General features: G+C 39.7%; 2 pseudogenes; one reads left to right on the top strand and one right to left on the bottom strand.

Moving 5' to 3' along the window:
- Window positions 1-9,233: 9,233 nt before the first annotated feature.
- Window positions 9,234-15,220, bottom strand: LOC106027107 (mas-related G-protein coupled receptor member X2-like; annotated as a pseudogene).
- A 5,135-nt stretch (window positions 15,221-20,355) lies between these two features.
- On the top strand, window positions 20,356-22,368 carry LOC100715175 (protein SDA1 homolog; annotated as a pseudogene).
- Window positions 22,369-23,094: the final 726 nt, after the last annotated feature.

The raw sequence follows: 23,094 nt of genomic DNA, 5'->3' as shown, positions 1-23,094 counted from the left end.
TTACAGTGGGGGTGGAAATTGAGAAACCCAATTAAGTATTCAAAAATTTCATCCTGCTACAGTACATATCCTATAGTTGATTGTGCAGATTAGTAATCGTGGAATAGGTATCGGTTTTAGTTTATGCTTCCATCCGTACTACGGTATGTTGGCTCCTGGTATGTTACAAGCAACCACAGATAGCTTTCTGTTGCATGGAGTTTACTCTAAGTACTTATCTCAGAACTTTATCTTGGACCTCTGACTCTCCTCATTGGCCTTGGTATACTAATGAACATCCTTTGGTTCTTGGGCTTCTGTTGGGGGAGTACTGATTTCTCCATCTGTACTCGGCTAACACAGATGTGGTCTTTGTATATTGATCTTACAATGTGAAGAGGATCTTATCTGGATACTCCACATCCTTGCTGTATTCAGGTTATTTTTTATTAACACTTTGAAGTCTATGTCTTGTAATGTAAACATGCTTAATAACATTGGTACTGAGTTTCCGTCTGACTTGTGATATCCATGGTACCACTGCTACACCAAAGTCGTATATCAGCTCTGATGGGCTTGTCCTTGACAGCTGTGCATTTTGGGAAGGAAGTCTGTGGCCTACTGTTGAGGGCTGATAAAGGCATACTGTGGCAGGCTTTTGATTTATCCCTGCCAAGTAGGTGACTTTTCTGTGTATGGTCTTCACTGGGTCTAACCTGACCCTTCTAGTCAGCATCCAGAGTGTCACCTAGAAAACACAGTTGACCAGCTTCCATGTGATCCTCCTCTCATGGTGCTGTCTTCCTCCTCTGAGGTCTGTCCCTGGGTACCTATTTCCCTATGTCTATCACCAGGGCATTACACCGTGCCTAATTAGTGTTCCTGCAGTCTTGTTTGAATAGTTGCACCAATCCTATCATTTTTTTTTGGGCTCCTTTAGACAGCATCATTATTGGGAGACTCTAAGTTGTTTCCCTAGAGGGCCAGTGGTATGGATTAAAGTTGGGATAGAGGCAAAATAGCATTGTCCCAGAAACAAAGATACAGGAAGGCAGTGAAAATATTAACTATGAGTGGATTTTAGAGTCAGACAGAAGTGAGATTGAGATCATGCTTTGCAAATTACTTTTGTAGTGTTATTTTGGAAAAATCTTTTATTCTCCCTGAATATTAGATTCTTCATTAACAATGTTTGAATGGCAATGAGCTACAAATCATAGGGTTAATTGGGTTATCAAATGAGATAAATTTTGCAATGGAAGAAAAAAGCGGTGAGCAAGGCCCATAGGAAATGCTTATTGAATGTAGAGGACAATATCAATGATGGCAGTGATGATAACGACATTTGCTTGTAGGTGGGAAGAGTTTACTAGAAGGAGCCTGGCAGTGGGGAACCCTTCCCTTAAAGTTTAGCCACCCTTTCAGCCTATTTACTCTCAGGGAAGCAGAAGAAATTGTTCACCCTCTCAGTTATCAAACCAAGTCAGATCAATTAATTTATTTACCAAGCAAGTCCAGGTTCTCTGATCTACAATTCCTAAACTTCGCAAACTGAGACCAGGAGTTTAAAATTTTTTTTTTGATACCAGTGCTCATTAGCCTGTGGTGTTGTGAGGCAAACTGTGACCTCTGTTAATTTCTCTAAGTATACATATGTTCCTTTGTAGAAATATCAGTGTTTTTGGTTATGTGGTGTTCGTTCAGACTGCACTAGATGGTTAAATAATTTAGTGTAGCTTCATATATGAACCTTAATTTACGACCATTTTTGGCAGCAGTTCTGTTACGAGCATGGACTGTGTTTATGAAATGGTAGGTGTTTGCCTTACTGAGGACTGGGGGATCATGTATTATGTAACAGAACACAGAGGGGAAAGTCAAGCACATGCACACAGCTGCTGTTCAGTGAGAGATTTTCTTTTACAGAGAGTTAATTTCCACACGATGGTACTTACATGCTGTGGTGACAACTTTGGGAGAGGTTTTAGGTCTTTCTCTTTTGGGAATACCATTGAAATGAATGTATTTCTGTGCATGATTAGGTAGATGAGTGTTTATAATGAGGTCAGGATTTTGTTCTTCCCTTTGTTCATGGAGAACCTCAGGGATACGCAAGAGATAGAGGCATCCTGAAGGCAATTGTCACACACATCTACTCTCATGTGAACCTCAGAGTGTCCAGCAGGGGGAGCTGAGAGATTAGATCTAAAGATGCACAAAAGCCAGTGTAGTGGTAATGAAATCTGTACTGATTTCTTATTTTCACTTACTGGAGATGCAGGAGTAGGTCACATATTTTGCTATAATTCAAATGAACAGAAATGGGCTTTTTTATTTAAAGAAAAAAAGCAAAACAGAAAAAGGGTGGAAATAATACATAATTTAAAAAAACAGTAAGAAATCACAAGTTGTTAGTTACATATTGTCCTCTTAGAAATAGTTGTTCAAGTTACAAAAGTGAAGCATACAAAGTGGATATTCAAACAGCGAGACTGTAAACAGTTCTGTTCAACTATCCAACAAAAACTTAGTAATATGGTTATCAATCCTACGCTTAAACATACATGCAGTTATATCCTTTAGAGCACTTATTTTTCCTCTCATATTTACAATAGCAATTACACATTTTGGGTTTTATTACTCCCACAGTTCTTATTACTTTTTTGAAGGGAATAAAACCAAATGTGACATAACAAAACAGAGTCAGTTAAATCAAAAGGATGGACATAGTACATGATGTAAAAACAAAATACAAGGTGATCAACAATGGTTACCATAATGCCTCTTGCAAAATCTTAAAGACTTTCTCCTTGGGAAGCAAGACAGAAAGAAGTAATTGTAAGTTTATTGTAGTAGTTGTGTTGATGAACATGTCCAGTGAGGGTGGAATCTCTTCCTTTGCTTGTGAAGATGCCTGGAGACCTGCAGTACACAGGAAGAGGCATCTCTGTGACTGTTCCCTTTCTGGCAGGTATCATGATTCTTCACTCACATTTTCTATTATAGAAACCTCAGATTTTCCAGCAAGAGGAGCTGAGAATGTCTGTGAGTGCCGGAGAGGAGCACAGAGGCTCTGAAAATGGTCTTACATGAAATAAATCTGGCATAAGAATTTAAATATCACATGGTTTCCCTTACATGAGAAATCTGATGTATAAATAGTTTAAGGAACAGAATGAAAGATAGCTGATAGGAAGAAGGGAGGCAGAGAGGGGAAGGAGGTTGGAGTTGAGGTAAGATGAGAGGAGAGAGGGAAGTAAAAAAGATTTAAGGCGTGAAATGCACTCATACCCATACTTTTAAATGCCTTGAATATAAGAAAAGTTTCAGTTGTAGCTCAGACCTTATTGTACATCAGAGAATTCACATGGAAGAGAAACCACATCAGTTGTCTACATGTGAAACTGGCTTCCTCCTTGGTATAGACTTGCCCAACAGAAAGTGAGAATTGAAACAGAGGACTTGCATTACAAATACAGTGTATGTGATAAAAACTTCCATTCAAGCTCTGCCCTTCTTCAACATCAGATAGTACACACTGGTGAAAAACCATACATCTGTAATTTGAATGAGAAAAGTCCTAAGGTCAGCCATCCCCAAGCCTTGGGGGCTTCACATTTGTCTTGACCAGATGAGAAGTTATATGATAAAAATGTATCTACATATCAGAGAATTCATTAAGATGAATACTAAGTGAGTCTCAGACTTCGATGAGAGCTCAGAATTCAGTGGGGACCTGAGCCTGTTTTATTACCCAGAGAGTTGTGCTAACAAAACACCTTATCAGTCACTCCAAGGAGAAACTCTGCGTATATGCTGAGTGTTGGAAAACCTAGTGTGAGCTCAAATTTGGTCACTCACAAGAGGATTCTTACAGGTAAGAACTCTTCCACCTGCAGTGAGTATGAGAGCTTTCAGCCCCTCCTCATTGCAAGAAAATTCACCCCAGAGAACAACTTTTAAATGCCTTCAGTGTCAACAGGATGCACATCACATTGGACACCAGAAAAACTCACCTTGGGGAAGAACCCCAGGAAATGTGGAAAAAAACAGAAACAAAAAGAAAAACTTAATAAAACCCTGACTTTCTTACCCATCAGAGAAGCCATACTGGTGAAAAACTGTGTATTTGTCTTGAGTGTGGAAAAAACATTAGTTGGACAGCTTTACTTGGGTTTATACCCCAAAAAACAAAAACCAGTCTGAGGAAAGACCCTACAGGAGTTTAAGAAAAGCTTGTTACTAATCAGCCTTTGGGGTACTTGAAGGAACTCACTTAAGTGAAAAAATCATAAATACCTTGAGTCTGAAAAAAGGTTTGCTAGAAGCTTCTGTTTTTATTGGGCCCCCAAAACCCTATTCTATCAAGAAGTTTGCTCCAAGTAAGAGATCTAATTGTGGATGAACTATTTATGTACATATAACATGTATGAGAAGAGCTGTTCTCACAGTTAGTTGACCCATATATTAGTGATAACTTTAAATGGAGTCAGAGCAGAAATAGTTTTCGAGATCCCAGAACTTGTTGTAGGAGAAGCTAGGGCGGGCCAGAGTAGACCTGATGGGTAACTCAGGTGAAGATATTTTTGTCTGAATTACTGAATTATTACTTTAGTTTCACTTTAATCAGAAACTCAATAAATGAAAGGACTGATACTATTGGAAAAAAAGATTTAAGGTATGGAATGTATATGCATCCATGATGAATGTATTTATTACGTGTCATAAATGTGTAGTACTACTAATAGTAATAAAAAATGGTCCAATTTCAAGTTTTAGGGACTTAGGATTTCATTCATCTGAGTGGCTGGGCATGTAATTTGACATCATCTTGTTCAGTATTTTAATTGTAATGTATTTTGGAATCTATGATAAATGTCGAAAATAGAATCTAGTAAGTACTCTAGTCCCCATGACATTTAATATTCTTCTTCCTTGCTTATCTTTTCTGTCTTGATTTTTTACTCCTGCCATTTTCCATTTCCTGGCCTTATTCTTCAAAGCTCCACCCATAGCAGGTGTGGTTAATAATCACAGCGACTGGTTTTTCCATTGTGTGTGTAAAGGGCTTGATGATTTATTTGTAAGTGACATTCCACTGTCTCTACCAATCAAGTAGGGTTGGCCCAAGAACTGAAACCTCCACATCATCTCATGCTTTCTAAACAATTCATGTGGCTTGCTGATAATTACCATAAATCTATATCACTTTCTCTTCTTTCCATCTATGTTATTCAAAAATGCCCTTGACATAATCTAACTTACCTCCAAGATTGTTTGAGTACTGAGTAATCAAAGGATATACCATCATCATTAGGAGATGGCTTTATAAATGGTGAAGTGCTGTTAGGATACGAACTCTCCTACTCAATTATAGCTTTTTTTTTTCTGGAAGCTTTTACTCCCATAATTAAAAATCTTCATTCTCCACTCAGCTATCTCTGAGACGAAAGCTAGTGATCACCTTTCACAATTAGATCATCTTTCTTGCCCTACCTGAGACCACCCTCTAGGCCAGTGCTGGAGAACCTTTTAGAGATTTCAGTGATGCAAACAGCCTTCAGTAGCCCATGTGTCATAGGTTCACCATGGCAGCTCTAGGATGATGGAGGACAACCTTGTCAACTTCTTTATTTTGAATGTGGCTGCACTATATTGTTATGTGTATGTTATCATTCAGTTAACAGATGGCTATGAGAAGGAGCTGAACACCTTTAGGAATTTATAATGCAGCATTGATTCAAATCCTAATAATCTGATTCAGGAGGCAGTATAAGACAGGGCTGAATATAGACATAATGTTATAGATATAAATTGATGCAGACCTTTATTGCAGTATTGTCTTCTCAGTAGACAATTTTTACTGACTTCTCTATTTTTTTAAACTGCTGAAGCAGGTCTGCTTGAGGGGTTAGAACTATCTAAAGTGATTAAGTTGGCTGAGTTGACTGAAAAATGGACAAAAATTTCAAACAAGTAGTAATCAGTAATCTCCTTACCTCATTCTTTCACAACAATCATATGTTTATATTTTTGTCTTTCTGTACCTATCTTTCTACAGCGTTCTCTGTTTCCTTGGCGATGTTTCTCTAGATGCATCTTTCTGTATCATCAAGGAGGTCCCTAATGCCCAACACTTCTATTAAGTAAACTTAAGCTCCCAGTCTGCAGTGGGACCAGTTTCTTCCCACCCTCTACGTGAAGTGGAAAAGCATTTACTGCTGGGATACAAAAGAGATTATGAGAGATCAGAACTCATGTTCTTTAGTGATAGCTAGGTTCCAAATAGAGGCTGCCACACAAGACCTACAGATACCCTAATCACTTATCCCAAATTCTGTAATCAGAAAAACTATCTTACCTCTCAGGGGAGGAGAGAGTGAGGGAGAGGGAAGGAGAAAATTTCATGGACGCTTCTTTGAGTAGAAAGAAATTTCAGGAGTGAGGAATAAACATTGCCCAAGATGTGCTGGCTGGTCTCTAATCCCATGCTTGCTTCTGTCTTGTGTGACTGTGACCGTGCCACTTCTCCCCTCGACCTGAAATAAAGCTACACTACCTGGTAAAATTATAAAGTTTTACTATATCCAAAGAGTATTCTACTTCTAATGTTTTGCACTGTTTGTTGGTCATTTCTTTATTCAGAGAACATTCACTGAGAGTGTGGTAAATGCCAGGCACTGTCACCAGAGTTAGGGACACCATAGAGAAAGGACAAAGACAGTTGCTGACTTTATGAAGCCTCAATCCTGGGAGGAAAATGGTCCTTAGTAATATGATAATGTGACATACTGTTTCATGTATAAATACAGTTGTTGGCCCACTTGGGGGACCTAAGGGAGATATTTGCACTTGAGATTCCAGGTTAGAGAATGCATGTGTACAAGATATCAGTATCACAGCAAGCAGCATGGAACAGAGCAGAGAGCCAGGGTGTGAGAGCATAAGAGCAAGAGCTACCTGCTTCTTTATTGTATAATTCTTATACAGGTTATTATTTCATATTTACATTCTTACATAGCCATAACAAGTGCGTATATGTTTACCTGTGCTAAATTATGGTTACATAATTGAATTCCACTGTGTGCCTGCACTATACAAGCTGGGTCATGTCCTTAGATGCCCCTGATCTTTGGGGCAATCTGAGTGGTTCCCCACAACAGTCAAATGATACTAAGGGACGTGGATGGTGCCCTTACAGTGTGAAATAGGCAATTTTCTTCCTTGTGTCCTTTTGTGACCTTACATGGATTAAGGTTTTGGTCAAGATTTTGTGATACTGAGAGATCTCACAAGGGTCTTCATTGTTTCTGCCAGCTCCTGAGCTCTGAGATGCTTCTATGTTCTTCTTTTTATCCTGAGTTCTCCTTCTTTTGGCAGTCCTTTGTTGATTTCCTTGGTGGCTGCATTTTTGAAAATAAGAATACTGCACAATTTGCATTTCTCGATGATTTCCATCTAGTCCAACATTTTATTGACTCTTCTGTTGTAATTCTGAAGTTTACATTTTACAAGTGATGTGCTGTGATCCTTTCAAAGCATTAATTTGTATAGGTTGAACATGTTTCCAAGATTAGTTTCTCTTTAAAGTTATGGTTTACATTGGGCCTCGAGATTTGATAATTGGAGTCAAAGCATTAGTCTATTTTCCACAGTTGGTGCGAGCATACTGGATTGCTCCTGCATATTGCTGCTTCCCTGTCAGCCCCCTCATTTTCATGAGCCAACTTCTGGGCTTGAAACTTCTCCACCTGTACTTGCTAAGCCCTCCAACTTCTCTGACTCCTAGACCCTATGTGTGTGGTTTCATGATGAAAGGAGCCAAATACTTCTACAGAATCCCCATATTATCAAACCTGCAGGAAGCAAGGGAGGCTGATAATAGTTTTAGTTGGTTCTCATTGCTTTTAGTTCACGCTCCTTGGTTCTATCTTCCCCTGTAGACTTTAAGCTGCAGCATAAGACAAGTAACAACCTGTTTTGCTATTATAAAACATATTTATTTAACAATAAAATATTTTATTTAAATTGATTAAATGACTTGTTAACTCATTGAAAAATGCTGACAGTAGCTATTAATAAATAAATCTCTGATTATGCACAATTTCAGCCTGGTGTTCAAGTAAGTTGACAACAGTCTTAAATAAACAGTTTAGCCATAAATTAACACATATGCATACACATACACAAACATATACATGATGAGAGAAAGCACAGGTTTGTAAATGTTTTAGTTTTTATAGCCAGATGGTCTATGTTAGAACAATTTAATTCTGGTGTTGCTTGTGAAAGCAGCCAGAGAGAATTATAGACATAGGGACATTTATCTGTATCTGTGTCTCTCTATCTCTATTTCTACATCTGTATCCATTTGTATATATATGTATATCTGTATCTGTAAGGTCTGTTATGACCTTTCACAATTATGTATGCAATCTTCAAGAGGTATTATCTGGGTGAATGCTAGTACATACAGAATTATTACAGTACTGAAACAGTTTTGAACTATCCTTAATCATCCCACATAAATAGAAATTCAGTATAAAAATAAAAATCTGGCAATTGTTATGATTGAAACTGTCATTAATTTATAAGGAAAAGTGAGAGCAAGAACACAATTTCTTCCTTTAGATTATATTTCAGTGTATAATGAACAGCTTACTTAGGGAGATGATGACATAAAGCAAACTTATAGTGTTGTCAAAATAAGCGAGAGTCGCAAAGCTGGACATTTTAGAGCTTTCAGTGATACAGACAACCTGCTGCAGTGCCTCTGACCTCGAGGAATCCAAAATTCAAAAAATGTTAAAATGAAATACTGATCATGAACCCCTCTAATTGGAACTTGCTGAAAAGGGAAGTAGTGTACTTTTAAGGAAGTTATTTGATTATGACAGATTAAAGAGAAAAGTTATCCAAAGACACAATTCTTTGACCTCACAAGCCTCATTTTAGATTATATGGATGCCCAGCTTCAGTTTCAAAAGAAACACAAAAATTTGATACAGATGTATTTGAAGTCTGTAAAAATTCTAAATTTAAAACTCATCAAAGATAACCTTTAAAAATATAAATCTTGAAATTATAATTTAGAAGATGGTTATATGTAGTATTTTGTATTTGATATTACAGCTTTATTTTATAAAAATAAATTTTGCTTCTGTTTTGCACTGTTAAAATAAAGAAACAATACAGTAAGGAAATTCTGACGTTCTACACTTTACTGAGGCAGACTTTCTCCACTTTTCTGCTCTTCAGTTACATCCTCCAAAGCCTCTGGAAACCAGCTTCAGGGACTTCTGCTGTAGCCGCTGATGCTTTTTCTGTCTAAAAGAGCCAACAAAGAAGTAAATGATGGGGTTGGCACTGCTACTAATGCTAGAAAGGAAAAAGCAATACTCCAAGGATCCTTTGAAATCATAAAATGGATCTTTCTGGATGTAGACCACAGGATGCCTACAGGCAGGCCACAGAAAAGGAAAACCAGCACTGTGAGTCCAAGGGTCACATACAGAGCAACAACCTCCTGGATCCACATAGGATCTTGATCAGCAGGGCCAGGCTGGACCCAGAGAGAACCATAAATAAAAAGATCCCCCATGCAGCTGTGGTAAAATGCATTATCAGGCATAGATCATATTTTTTGTCAAACAATAAATTGCACAAGGTGTAGATCAGGATGATAAGAAGCAGGGACAGAGCCCAAAACAGGGCACATGTGACAGCGACATATGTCTGGGGCAGTGGTAGTGGTATCAGATGGGGAGCAAGACTGACAGACAGCGCTCTGAGCTGATGGCACTGATCATACTGAGACATATGATGTAGGAAGAAAACCCCACACACAGAATGTAAGTATAGGTAGTACATCTGGTCAAAGTTGCCAGTGAATTTCCCCATATGGAATATGATAAAGCTTCAGAAGGAAAGGAAGTCAGTGGCAGCTAGGTAGATGGTGTAGACTGAGGTGACATTCCTGAGTATGCGGAATCCCAGGACTAGAACACGGTTGCATTTCTGGCCAGCCCAATGAGGGCAATGACGATCAGCCATTCTGGAAGCAGGAGCTCAGTGTGGACAGGTGGAGGAACAGCTATGCTACTTGCATTCATGGTGGTGGGTTCCATGCCACCAGCTGAGATGGTTGGGTTGATGCTCACAAACTCTACATTTGTGCCCCTGGGAATAACAACAAGAGTGGAGGAACTGCTGCACGATGTCTGATTTTCAGGACCATTGTGCTATGTGGGAATCTGCTCTTGCTTTACTGGGAGGAAACAAAGGCTTGTATATACCACGTGATCTGTCAAAGGCTGGAGAATTGTAGGACTGGGACTCAAAACCAATTCTCATTGACCGGAAGTTCTGGGCTCTCTTTAGTACTGCACGGGTGCTCTACAGAGTAACAATTTGCACATTCATAGTCCATTCATGCACATAGATCTCAGTGATTCCTCCAGAAGTTATGCTGTGTACCCTGAATTTATTGAAGAAGGAAAAGGAAATCTAAGATAGGGTCTGTGAGAACGAGAAAGAACTATAGATTATTCATTACATTATGCTGTTCTGTGGCAGAAATTTTCTCTTAGGTTCAGAATTGAAAAAAAAGACAAAAAATCTAGACCATGTTTGATACTAAGTATGGTCTGTTCATGTAGGATAAACAAACATTGCTTTTAGCACGGGGATTGCTTTTACCACTTGCTCAGATAGGCATCGTGATGACTGGTTCTGGTATACTCATACATTAGCCACTTTCCTATTGTGGGACAAAATAAATACCTGATGCCCATACTTTAAAGAAAAAGAGGGTTACTTGACTCTCAGTTTCCAGCAATTTTCATCCAAGGCAGAAATAGCATGGTGGAAAGGTCTGTCAGCAGATAGCTACTCATCTCACAGCAACCAGGAAGCAGAAGTAGAGGAGAGTGGAGCAAGGGAGGGAGATGCATGCACCAAAAGAAAGCCACTAGTGACCACCTCTTCTGACTAGGTACTATGTGTTATAACCCATGCAGCTACAAACTCATGAGTGGATTAATCCACTGATGAGCACAATATCCCTATGATCCAACTACCTTTCAAAAGTCTAATCTCTGAGCACATGAGACTTTTGGCAGGCATTGTAGAACTAAATCACAATAGCTAAATAGCTCAGTGTCAGAAAATCTGTTTCCCTAATGCTTATCTTCATGTGTGGCATGCTATGTTCTCAGTATCTATTTAATCAATGAATACATGAATGAGGAGCATAATGGCAGTAGAAAATTGGGTTAATTGGAAAAATAAAAAAGAAGTTATAATTAAAAGTGTTAGAGCACTCAGATAAAAATGAAAGGAAGAAAATTTCATTCATCAGCATTCTTTCTGTGGCCAGCTACATATATTAGGAAGAATTACTAATGTGATCTTAAATAATTAAAGTTGGTTACTAGTGTGCCTTCCATGTGAAGACTCAAAATAGCTTTACTGAGCACCTAGAAGGATTTTGGTGCACAGTGTGGGGGTATAGTTTAATCTGGAGCTGAGCTGATCAGGGCTATAAACATCAAGGAGTAAGAGGGAGGTCTGAGAGCCACCAAAAGAGCTACTTGAAGTATGCAAATGTTTAAAGAAAGAATAGTGAATGTTGTGCTGTGAAGTGTACACTACAGACTTACTCAATTCCTTTTTCCAGATGTTTTGTAGAATTTGTTCTGCAGATGAAAGCTTTTAGGTGAGGTGTTTCTAAAGTGCAAGTCTCAGGTAAATGAGCTTGAGCAGATTTCAACGCAGCACCTCACATCTGAATGAAAAATAGAATGTGATTGATAATTTACCAGATATTTTATATTTGAGTTCTCTCAAGGACCTATGAGGTGCAAGCATTATTTCTTTTTTACAGGGTTGGAGCAAAGGGGATGAGTGATTTGTGCGGATTTAATGCTGCGTGGGATAAACATCTCAGTGTCACCTCAGGGGCCACTGTTTTAACTGAAGACACCTCATCGTGGAACTGTGGACAGCATGCCTTTGGGGGAACACAGAGCAGTAATTCCAAGAGTAAATCCAAGCTTGGCTGTCAAAATTGTGTGAAATAAGATCCATCATGAAAACCTCCAGGAATGAAATGAAGGGAAGCCAATAAAATGCATAAGGAGAAACATGACAGATGGACAGAAACCAGTTAAGACCAGATAGTAGGCTCCTGAAGCTCCCTTTGCCTCCAAGAGTAGTCATGGCTGCTAGGCTTAGCAGTGTCCCTGGACAAAATGTCCCATCTGGAAAGGCCTCACATCTTTCTGTGGGGGTGCAGAGAGGCATCTATATTAAATGCATCCATCATGAGCTCCCTTAGAGAGACAATTTCCCATTCTTAACATAGCTCAATGAAGATGTGGGAAGAAATTGAGAATCTTTCTTGTTCCTGCTCAGGGTACTTCAGTTTGAATATGTGCTTTTTGAGCAGCTGGGAGATACCACCAAGACATTGGACAGCATGTGCAAGATTCAGGTTTTTCAGCTCCTGGACTTCTCCACTTGTCTGGTCAATCCTTTTCTGCTTCAGCTGTAGCTACTAAATACTGTCATTCCATCCACTGCTCATCTCAATGACTGGTATATGTAATCTTTTTTCTATTGCTTGTCTTAGAGTGCGTTACTGTGTGTCATCAAGTTTCCTTAACCATGATGGACTAAAAAAGCTTCTCATTTACATCATTTTGGGTTGGTCACTTTTTTCTTGTCTCTTCTCAAGTGTTCCATGGGAGAATAACAAGTAAAACAATGAAACACAGCTTTATAGCACCTCAGATCTGGGATGCAATGCCCACATTCACCTTGCTCCTTTCAGGAGGGAGCTTCATGTCTCCTGTCCTCTGAAGGAAGTTTAGGACTCCATGTATGTAGCATACAGGATGGAAACATTACAAGCTTAGACCAAAAACCTTAACAGATTTTGTAAATAAGTTAGGTCCTGGTATATGCGCTTACTTGTCTTTTCTGTTTGGAGGTCAAGAGCTGACTTGTGCAGGACAGGAAGGGCCTTTCTTGGACTAAATGATATCAGAGTACCTTTCTATGTCATTTCAACCAGGAGATGCTTATGGAAACTGGAGTAAAAGATGGAAACCAAGCAATGCTTATCAAAATGCTGGGAGGCCCTATGATTTCATGCACAGGCAAATCAGAGACTACAGTGGTTTGTGATGGGACTTTTCATAGAGATATTTCTGGGTATTTCCAAATTCTACTCACTTATTTAGTCTCTCCCATCCCATAATCTGACCTCTCTGTCAATACTTCTCTATCAATAACTGCTATTATGGAGCTTTTAATTGCCAAAAATATAACCAGGCCATCAATAATAGCAAGCAATATGAGCTTGCCTGTGAGGCTTTATATCTAAAGAATAAATTTCACTTGATCTTAGCCAAAAGGCTGAGAAGCAATAAAAGAATAAATTTTATCTTAGTGTTATTTAAGTCTCACTATGATCTGAGTTTCGTTTTTCTTTATCTAGTAGCAGTGAAGTCATATAAGTAGGTATGAGTTGACAGTGTCTCCCCAATACTATTTTCCAGTAATCACTGCTTGCTATGGCTACCATTTTTATTTCTTTTATTATTATTACCTTTGAACAGTTGTTCTGGCCTATACCTCAATGTCTCCCAAAAGCCTCATTTACTCGTAGGCAAGGGCTTTGGAAGGTTATTTAGTTATGAGAGAAGGCTACAATTGATTTTCTTTTAAGTAGTGGGCACTGGTTTGAGGTAGGTCATGTTAAGCGTGACCTGAAAGGTGATATCTTTCTCTCTGTCTCCTTTCTTTTCTCTGTGCTTCTTGGTTACCATAATGTGAGCTGCTTTCCTCTGTCCAGGTCCTTCCACCATGCCTTTCTGCCTTGGAGCCAACCATTATGGACTAAAATGCAAGCAAAAATAAACCTCTCATCCATTAAACTGTGTGTGCTGGATGTTGTGCCCTAGGTGTGGGCAGTTTCCCCTATTATCTATTTGAATGAACTTTCTCTTCTTTTTATTTCTTTTTGTCTGTTTGAGACAAGGTCTCATTATACAGTTCAGGCTGGCCTTGAACTCACTTGGTAGCCTACGGTGACCTCAAATTCACATGGATCCTCCTGCTTAAGCCTCCTCAGTGCTGGGATTGTGGGTATGTAGCACCACATTGGCTTCTTTGAGTATTCTTAAGTCTCTTACTGAATCAGTAGCCCAAATACTTGCTTTTTATTGCTACCATAATATTCTCATGAGATTTTTAAAAATTCTACTTCATCATCATTAATTTTTGCCCTTGAGCTCTGTATTATGAAAAGACCTGACTTTGAGTCACTGATATTCATTTTGATTTGTTCTTTTATTGGTACTTTCTACTGTGGTTTTAATTTTATTTAGTATACCTCCAAGGTTTCCCTCATATTTTAATAATTACTTCAATTTCTCTTTTCTGTGATAGAACATTAATAGCACTAATTCCTTCACAGCTATCTTATCAGTTTCTCCAGTTGCACTAAAACATTTTTTTGAACTTCACGTCCTTGAGTTTACATATATAATTTACTGTATGGTCATATCTTGGCACCAAGATTTGTTCTTTAGGCGAGGTTATGGTGCCCTGAAGATTTTATTTTCTTCTGCTCCTCTTCCTGCTTCTTCTTCTATTTCTTTTTTATATATTTATTTTTGTAGTGTGGATTGAATCTGATGTGTCCTACATGTTAAATATGTATTCTACCCTAGACCTCCCTAAAATTTCTTGGTGATTGTTGTTGTCTAACTACTTCAATAGCATGCTGAGGACTATTATTTATCTTAGTGCTTAGAACCTGACTTTGTGCCTATTCTTCCAGGAACTAGTGTCACTTTTGATATTTTAACACTAGACGATACCTTACCTCTAGGTTTGGACTGATTTCACTGCTGCTGTGTTGTTGCTGTTTCACCACTAGAGAGCCAGCCAAACACAAGTTTGTGTGAAACATACACTTGTTATATCTAGTGCCTCAAAAGTATAGTTTGCATCTACAAGCCTTTTCCATTTGTCATGGTAGGCCAGATACTTTGTCTAGTTACCAGTATATGACACTCTGCGTTTCTTGGGCTCTGGGCCTTATCATAGCGGGATCAATTTGGGTCTACCATATAATGACTTGACTCCAAATTCCTTTTCTTTCCCTAAGCAGATCATTACCGTCTGAGTTGTACTGGATGGGACTGGGGCAAGGATGGGATGCACAGTCCATACTGCTCCCATTGCCACTTTATAGGTCACATTCAGAGCCCACAGCCCCTTGAGACCATTGCAGCACAAGGAAAGATCCAGACCCTGAACAGTCTACCTGCTGCTGTGGTAAACTCGTGATTGAGATCCTTGCAATCAGTCACAGGCAATACTGGCCAGGATATAAGTTCAGTCAGTTGGGGCATGTGTCTTCTTGGGACCAGGAAAGATCCAAAGGCTCCATCCATGGGCACTTTCTTGGTAACACAGGTTGTTGGCAATTGCCTAGAGTTAGATTTTAGTGAGTGGCCTGATACCAAGTTCCAAGGCAAAGTCATGTGCTCACTATTCTGTCTTAACCTCACTTAGTGGAGCTTTATCCAAGCTCTGTTCTCTGAGGTCAGGGCTATTGTTGGAGGAAGTAGTTGCTTAACTTTCAATGCTGACAGTAAGCTGGTGTATTAGTCAGGTTTTACTAGAGAGAGCAGATATAACACAAGATATACAAAAACAACAAGACTGGCTTATGATGGTCATCCACCAAGTCTGATGAGAAAGCATGTAGAGGGTGTCTATGCACTGGAGGCTGAAGGATTTAACCCAAGGTCTGGAGTTTGCCCTAGTGTCTTGTGCAAGTCCACACCAGCAGGCAGTTTAACGGTACCATTGTCGTGCTTTCTGGTATAAACCTTCCCCCTTCTGGAACCAAAATCTCTAGGCCAGCAGAACATAAAGTCATGGGGACAGGAAACAAAAATTTTTCTAGTGGATCACTAGGGGTGATGGTGTGGCACCATTCCTACTTTTACCCCTTGATTTTTGGACCCATGAATCTTGGCTATGGGAGACACAGTGTCATATAATGGACATTGATTTAAAGGATATGTAGCCTGTTGGAGTATCTTAGCTCAGCCTTATAAACTGTTGTTACCTAGCTGGAATTGTAACTGTGTCTTTAAAAGGCCATTTTATCTTTTTATTAATCTAGCTGCTTTGGGTTGGTGAGGGACATGGTAGGACCAGTGAATTCTATGAGCATGAGCCCACTGTCTCACTTTTTTTAGTTGTAAAATGTGTTTTTTTGGTCAGAGGCAATGCTATGTGGAATTTTATGACGGTGGATAAGGCATTTTGTGAGTCCACGGATGGTAGTCTTAGCAGAAGCATTCTGTGCAACAAAGGCAAAGCCAAATCTAGAATATGTATCTCTGCCAGTGAGGACAAAGCACAGTCCCTTTTATGATGGAAGTAGTCTAATATAATCAACCTGCCACCAAGTTGCAGGTTGATCACTTCGGGGAATGCTGCCATATCAGGGACTCAGTGTTGGCTTTGGCATACGGGGCATTCAGCAGTGGCTGTAGCCAGATCAGCCTTGGTGAGTGGGAGTCTATGTTGCTGAGCCCACGTATACCCTCCATCCCTGCCACAATGGCCACTCTGTTTATGGGCCCATTGGGCAATGACTGGGGTGGCTGAAGAAGGAGGTTGGCCACTGTTTAGAGAATGAGTCATCTTATCCACTTGATTATTAAAGTTGTCTTTTTTGATGTTATATTTTGGTGAGCATTTACATGGCAAACAAATATTTTTACATCTTTTGCCCATATAGAGAGGTCTATCTACATATCTCTTTTCCAAATATGTTTGTCACCAATTTTTTAAATTATTTTTTAAAAGTTTTTGACCATCCAGCTAGACTATTGGCTATAGCCCATGAATCAGTATACAGCCTCACATCTGGCCATTTTTTTTTAAAAGGCAAAATGTATTACTAAGTGTACTGCTCAAAGTTTTGTCTACTGTGATAATTTTTTTTAACCACTGTCTTTTAAGGATATCCCAGAAAGGGGTTGTAATGTTGCAGCTGTCCACTTGTAGGTGGTGTCTGCATAACGGGCAGAGCCATCTGTAAAACAGGCCCTAGCTTTTTTGTCTTTTGACAGCTGATAATATGGTATTTCCCAGTCCTGGTACCAAATTCTGCCTTAATTACTTTTTATTTGTTGTTGAGACAACATACCTAATGACCAAAGTTGGGAAAGGAAAGGTTTATTTCTTACAGTTTTTAGAGGTATTAGTCTATACTCAGTTGGCTCCAAGGCAGGGTGGCATGGCAGGGCCGCAGTTCATGGTGGCTGCAAACAGCAAGGCAGAAACTGGCAAAAGAGCAAGACGCACTTCTTTTCTGCATTACATTATATCCTGGCTCTATCCCTAGGCCAGTGTAGCACTCACACCCCCAATCCAAGCGTTAGACAATGAACCAGTCACAAATGCATAATGTAAATGCATGAGGCCTGGGGGCCACCCACATAAACCATGACCTGAGTCACTGTGATGATTAAATTTGTCAACGTGATCAGTTTATGAGCTGCTTGTCGGAATAGGGAAGCACACTTCTAGGTATATTTAGTGGTTCGTGGAGGTGGAAGCTTTGTTTCTGTACATGATCCCTAGCCCTTTCCTCTCTGGCATTGTTCCACTTCTCTGCATCCTGGTGACCAGTAATGAAGCATCTTTACTCTGCTCTGCCCCCTCCAGCATATTTTTGCCTTAGCTAGTGGACTGTGGACTAAGTCACCTGTAATCATGAGCTAAATTAAACCTTTGCTCCTCTACGTTTCAGGTGTTGGGTATTGTGTCTGGGTAACAGGAAAGCTGACTGATACAGCCACACAGCTATAAGCTCTTTCCTAATCTAAGGGTAAATGGATACATATGCTGAGGCTGGTGATGATGTAGCCTAGAAAAGGAGTCTCTTGTTCTAGGCCACAGATTTCTGCTTGGTGCCAAGGCAGTTCTAGAGACTGTGTAAACTCCAGTGTAGGCTTAGGGATATATTAGCTCTTCCTGCTGCTGGATTTCACTAATTGCATCTTACACTGGGCTCCAAGGAAAAAGATAATGTGGTTACTTTCCTATATTACCAACAAGCTGGTGGAGTCTTCCATGATGTGCTGTCTGAGGTTGGGTTCTGAGTGATGTGGACAGTCCCTTGGTCACTTAGCTAATGAATGCCCAGAGCCTTGGTCTTTGGGGACTCTTCCAGGAGCAGGGTCTGGAAAAGGCTTGTCACTGGGTTCCAATTCTGAGACTTGAAATTAATTCTTCCCCTCCCTCAAAAGGCAGATGTCCCTATGTACTCGGCTGCTTAGGGGTGGGGGAATGGTGACACAGGCAAGTCCTTCCTTCCTTCTTTAATGTGTGCTTTCTTATCACACTGAAACAGTGCACGGTGGTCTCCTGCCTGGCTTCCTCTGCTCCTGTGAAGCTACTTTGGTGAATGACTGGCAGTTCAGATTTGTCTCTCAGTGGGTGATGATTGATTACTCAGCCATTATCTTCAACCTTAAGTTCCTGCAGTTCAGGTTGAGAGGATTTTTTTGGTTTTTGTTTCTTTTTAAGACAGGGTCTTTCTTTTCAGTTCAAGCCAGCTTTGATCTCATATGTAGACCAGGCTGGTCTTGAACTTATAGTGATGCTCTTGCCTCAGATTCTCGAGTGCTGAGATTATACGTTTGTGCTACCTCACCTGGCTTAAAGAGGATTTTAAAAAAAGGATTGTTCTGAATTATTTTTCTGTCATTTCATAGATTTCCCTTTATCCAGGGTCTTACTTTCTTTTGGAGATCTCATAACTTCCTGTATTTTTATAATTCCTGTGATCATTTTTAGTATGGAGGCATTTGCAGAGATGGATAACCCCTGTCCCCCACTTTCTTTTTTTCTTTTTTGGGGTTTTATTCTTGTTTTATGGCAGAATATACATTTACTCTGGCCTCACCTATGATTCTGAGTGGACTGCTACTCTCCCTGGACAGGCAGAATACCCTTTTGGTTTCTCTATATGGTTGGGCTATTATTGCCTTTGCTCTGAATTTGGGTGAGGCAGCTGACTAGGCTCTAGTTTCAGGCAAGAACTGGTTGAGATCTGTGATCAGGCTGAGCTGCTAGGTGTATATTGCAGGTGTCTCACATCTGACTGGGTCACAGTGTGTAATCCCTGGTACAGAAGGTACCAGTGCTTGAGTCATCTTGGACAGGTTTGCAAAATAAGTTTTTTTTTTTTTGTCTTTTTCGTTTTTATTGGTACCAGGGATTGAACTCACAACCGCACACTTGCAAGGAAGGCGCTTATGCCGCTGTGCTAAATCCCCAGCCCCCGCAAAATAAGTTTTAAGGTTAAATGGACCAGGATGGATCCTGGTTATCATATTTGAGTCTTGGTTATCATATTTGAGTCCCCTATCAACACCAAAATTGCCAGGAGGGGACATCAGGTCTCTTGTCTTTTCCTTCTGTAACCCTCTTATAAGACAGCAAAACTATGCCCCTGTGTGGAGCCATGCGGATATGGACTAAACAGAAATACTCAACAGTGGCTTTGGAAATAAGTTCTGGATAAACTCGTACCTTTCCTTAATTCTTCTTTTTCGATATGACAAGCTGTCCAGGGTCTAAGGGAAGAGACTTTTTGGTATTGTAAATCATTAAAGGGCACTTCTTGGCCTTGGAGAGGTGCCTTCAGGGGCTGGAATTTTGATGTCTATGTGAGCCTTATCCAGATGCTGGACAGCCCAGCAGTTTCCTGTGCAGAGCCCAGCTAGCAAATGAGAGTGTGAGGTGCATTGAGCTGTGCCCATTACAAGATGTTTCTCCATGTGTAGTCTGATGCTCCTCCTGTCTCTCAGCCTTTGTCCATCCCCGCCCCATGCTGTCCTCTTCACTGCAAGTGATTGTTGTTTTGGGCATCTTGCTGACCACTAATGCCAAGCTGTGTGAGCTGTGCTTGGAAGACCTGTAAAAAAAATCATATAAACAAAGTACATGCTGTTTAGTTGTCACTCAGGGCCCTGTATGGTCTTGTCCTAATTTTGAATTGCAGCAGGAATACACACATAGCTACAATTTCTTTTCAGATCACAAATAAATGTATCAAACAAAAGGCAAATGTCTTGCAAAATCTTGTTCTCTAGAAACAATCTGTTCTCTAGAATTGGAGTTTTTGACCTTAAATCTTTTATTATTTAAAGTTATAGCTTGATCAATGAGTCTTTATTTCTATTTTTCTATTTTATTGTGTTAAGAAATGGACAAAGAGCTGGGTGTAAGTTTTTCTAGAGTTACTATATGAGGAGCCAGCCTGCAGCCAACATGTCCAGAAACAATAGCAAGCTGCCCAGCAACCTGTCACAGTTACAGAATCTGATCAGACAGGACCCCTGGCCTACCCTGAAGAGTTTCTCCGGCAATATAATAACTCCCAATCCAATGTGGAGATTTTCAAGTTACAACCAAGTAAACTCAGCAAACAACTGGCAGAGCTGGTGATGTTTATGGCACAGATTGGTCACTGCTATCCAGAACATCTAAGAAACTTTCCTCAAAAGCTCAAAGATCTTATCTCTTATAATCACACTGACTTAGAACCAGATCTTTGAATGACATTTTCAAAGCTTTGATCTTGCTAAAGAAATAAGAATCTCATCAGTCCATCAAGTCTGCTAGAGTTCTTCCTTGAACTTCTGCATTGCTGTGATATCTGTGACTTTATACACACATATTGTGACTGATATTAAGAATATAACTGTAAAACAAAAGGACAATAAAATGATCACAGGACTGCAGAATTTCACATGCACTATGCTGAGAGTCAGCAATGCAACTGCAGCCAAGATGTTTTTTGGATGTGATGACTGAGCTCTACAGAAGAAACACCTGGAATGATGCCAAAATGGTCAACGTTATCATGTCTGCGTGCTTCTCCAAGGTCACCAAGATATTGGTTGCAGCTCTTACATTTTCCCTTGTTCCTTGGGAAACGAAGATGAGAAAAGAGATAGTGACTCAGAATCTGAGAAGGAAGGACCCATAGCAAGAGACGTGCAATATGCCACAGGGAAGAAAAGCACCAAAAATAAGAAGTTGGAAAAGGCAATGAAAAGGATCAAGAAACAAAAGAAGAAAAAGCCAGAGGTGTTTAACTTTTTAGCTATTCACTTGATCCAAAACCCCCAAGATGTTTCAGAAAAACTATTTAAGCAGCTAGAGAACTCTAAGGAGAGGTTTGAAGTGAAGATGATGCTTATGAACCACATCTCCAGATTGGTGGGAATCCATGAGCTTTTTCTCTTCAGTTTTTATCCCTTTCTCCAAAGATCCTTCTGTTTGCCACACAAGCCTCTCATCACCTTGTACCTCCTTGATCATTCAGTCACTGCCCATGACTGTGACCAACAATTTTGTGACTGACAAGAACTCTGGGGAAGTCATGACAGTAGATATCAACTCTATAAAGGAGATAACAGTTCGATGTCCTTTAGCCAGACTGAAGAGCTTCTCCAAGACCTGGCTCAATATAAGACACACAGAGATGAGAATGTAATGATGTCTGCTAGAATTTTGATCCAGCTCTTCTGGATGCTGACTCCTCAGATGTTACATAAAAAAATTCCAGGGTAAAACTACAGAAGCTTCTGTAGAAGCAAGGGTACAAGAATATGGTGACTTAGATGCTAAAGATTACATTCCAGGAACAGAAGTTCTGGAAGTTGAGAAAGAAGAGGATGCTGAAAATGAGGAAGATGAGTGGGAAAGTACAAGTTCTTAGTGAAGAGAAGGAGGCTAATGGTGAATGGGTCAGTGTGCACCACTCTTCTGATGAAGAACAGTAAGGGATCTCCCAGAAACTGTACAACATGGACATGGAGGAGCAGAAGGTCAAGGCTGCAGCCATCAGGACCGGTTGGGTCTTGACTGAAGAGAACTTCCAGAAAATCTGCATGGCTCAAATAAAGAAGGAGTTCGCTGCCACCCTGGGAAAAGCCCAAAAGAGGAAATACATTGAAACAAACAGTGATGAGGAGCCCAGGGATGAATTACTATCTCTTTGAGACATTGAATGCCTTCATAAAAAGCCTAAGTCTGACAAGGAGACAAGACTAGCAACTGGCAATAGCTAGAAAGACAGACCGAAAGGAATTTGTGAGAAAGGATACCAAAATGAATCCATTTTCCAGCTCCACAAATAAAGAGAAGAAGAAACAGAAGAACTTTATGATGATGCAATACAGCCAGAATGTTTGGTCCAAAACCAAGCGGTCCATCTAAGAAAAGCAGCTGGCACTAGGAGATGCACTTTTGAAAAAGATGAAAAGAAGGAAGTAACTTCCAAACAAGTTTTCCATTCCGAGGAGAATGCTAAATTTGTGCAGTTTCTCTGAAACGTAGTAAATGTAGTGTATTTATTATGTTTAAAAATCCCCAAAGCACTATATTGTGTAGCAGATTGGTGTTTTTAATTTGGGATGGGTAAAGATGAGAATGTTGAAATGTAAGTAGTATTGTAAAATAATTGTAACATTCATGCATTTTAACCTTGAATGCCTACTAATTGTCACTGAACACATAAAATCGAATGAGCCATGGCGGTTCACTCCAGGTGTTTGAAGGGGCAGGTGTACATATATGTGTGTTCACAGGGCGGTGTAAATAGCGCCCCAGTGGAATTAGGTCTGCCTGGAATGCCTATGGGAGTACTGAGGACTTACAGACTAACTCTACAAAGATGAGTCAGCCATTCTCTAAATACAGGACCATGTTATAAGAGTAAGAAGTTCTTACTTGTAAATAGGCTTACTTGTTGAAAACAGGTCCCTGCTGTACAGATTTTGCATAGGCAATTTAGCTCTGTTAATCCAAGTTATTTCAGTATTTTTTCAATACTATGTAAATGCTTTTTGGATAAAACTTCATTTTAAAAATTGTCTTAAGTATAATTAGTAATTTTGAAACTTCTTGGGCCAGGGATTTAGCTCAGTGTTGTAAGTACCTGCCTGGCAAGAGCAAGTTTGTGAGTTGACCCCTGGTACAAAAAAAAAAAAAAAAAAAAAA

Source organism: Cavia porcellus, unplaced genomic scaffold (assembly GCF_034190915.1).
Source record: "Cavia porcellus strain 051 isolate PalLab524CR breed Dunkin Hartley unplaced genomic scaffold, mCavPor4.1 scaffold_9, whole genome shotgun sequence".
NCBI lineage: Eukaryota > Metazoa > Chordata > Mammalia > Rodentia > Caviidae > Cavia > Cavia porcellus.
This window is presented reverse-complemented; position numbering and strand designations above follow the sequence as displayed.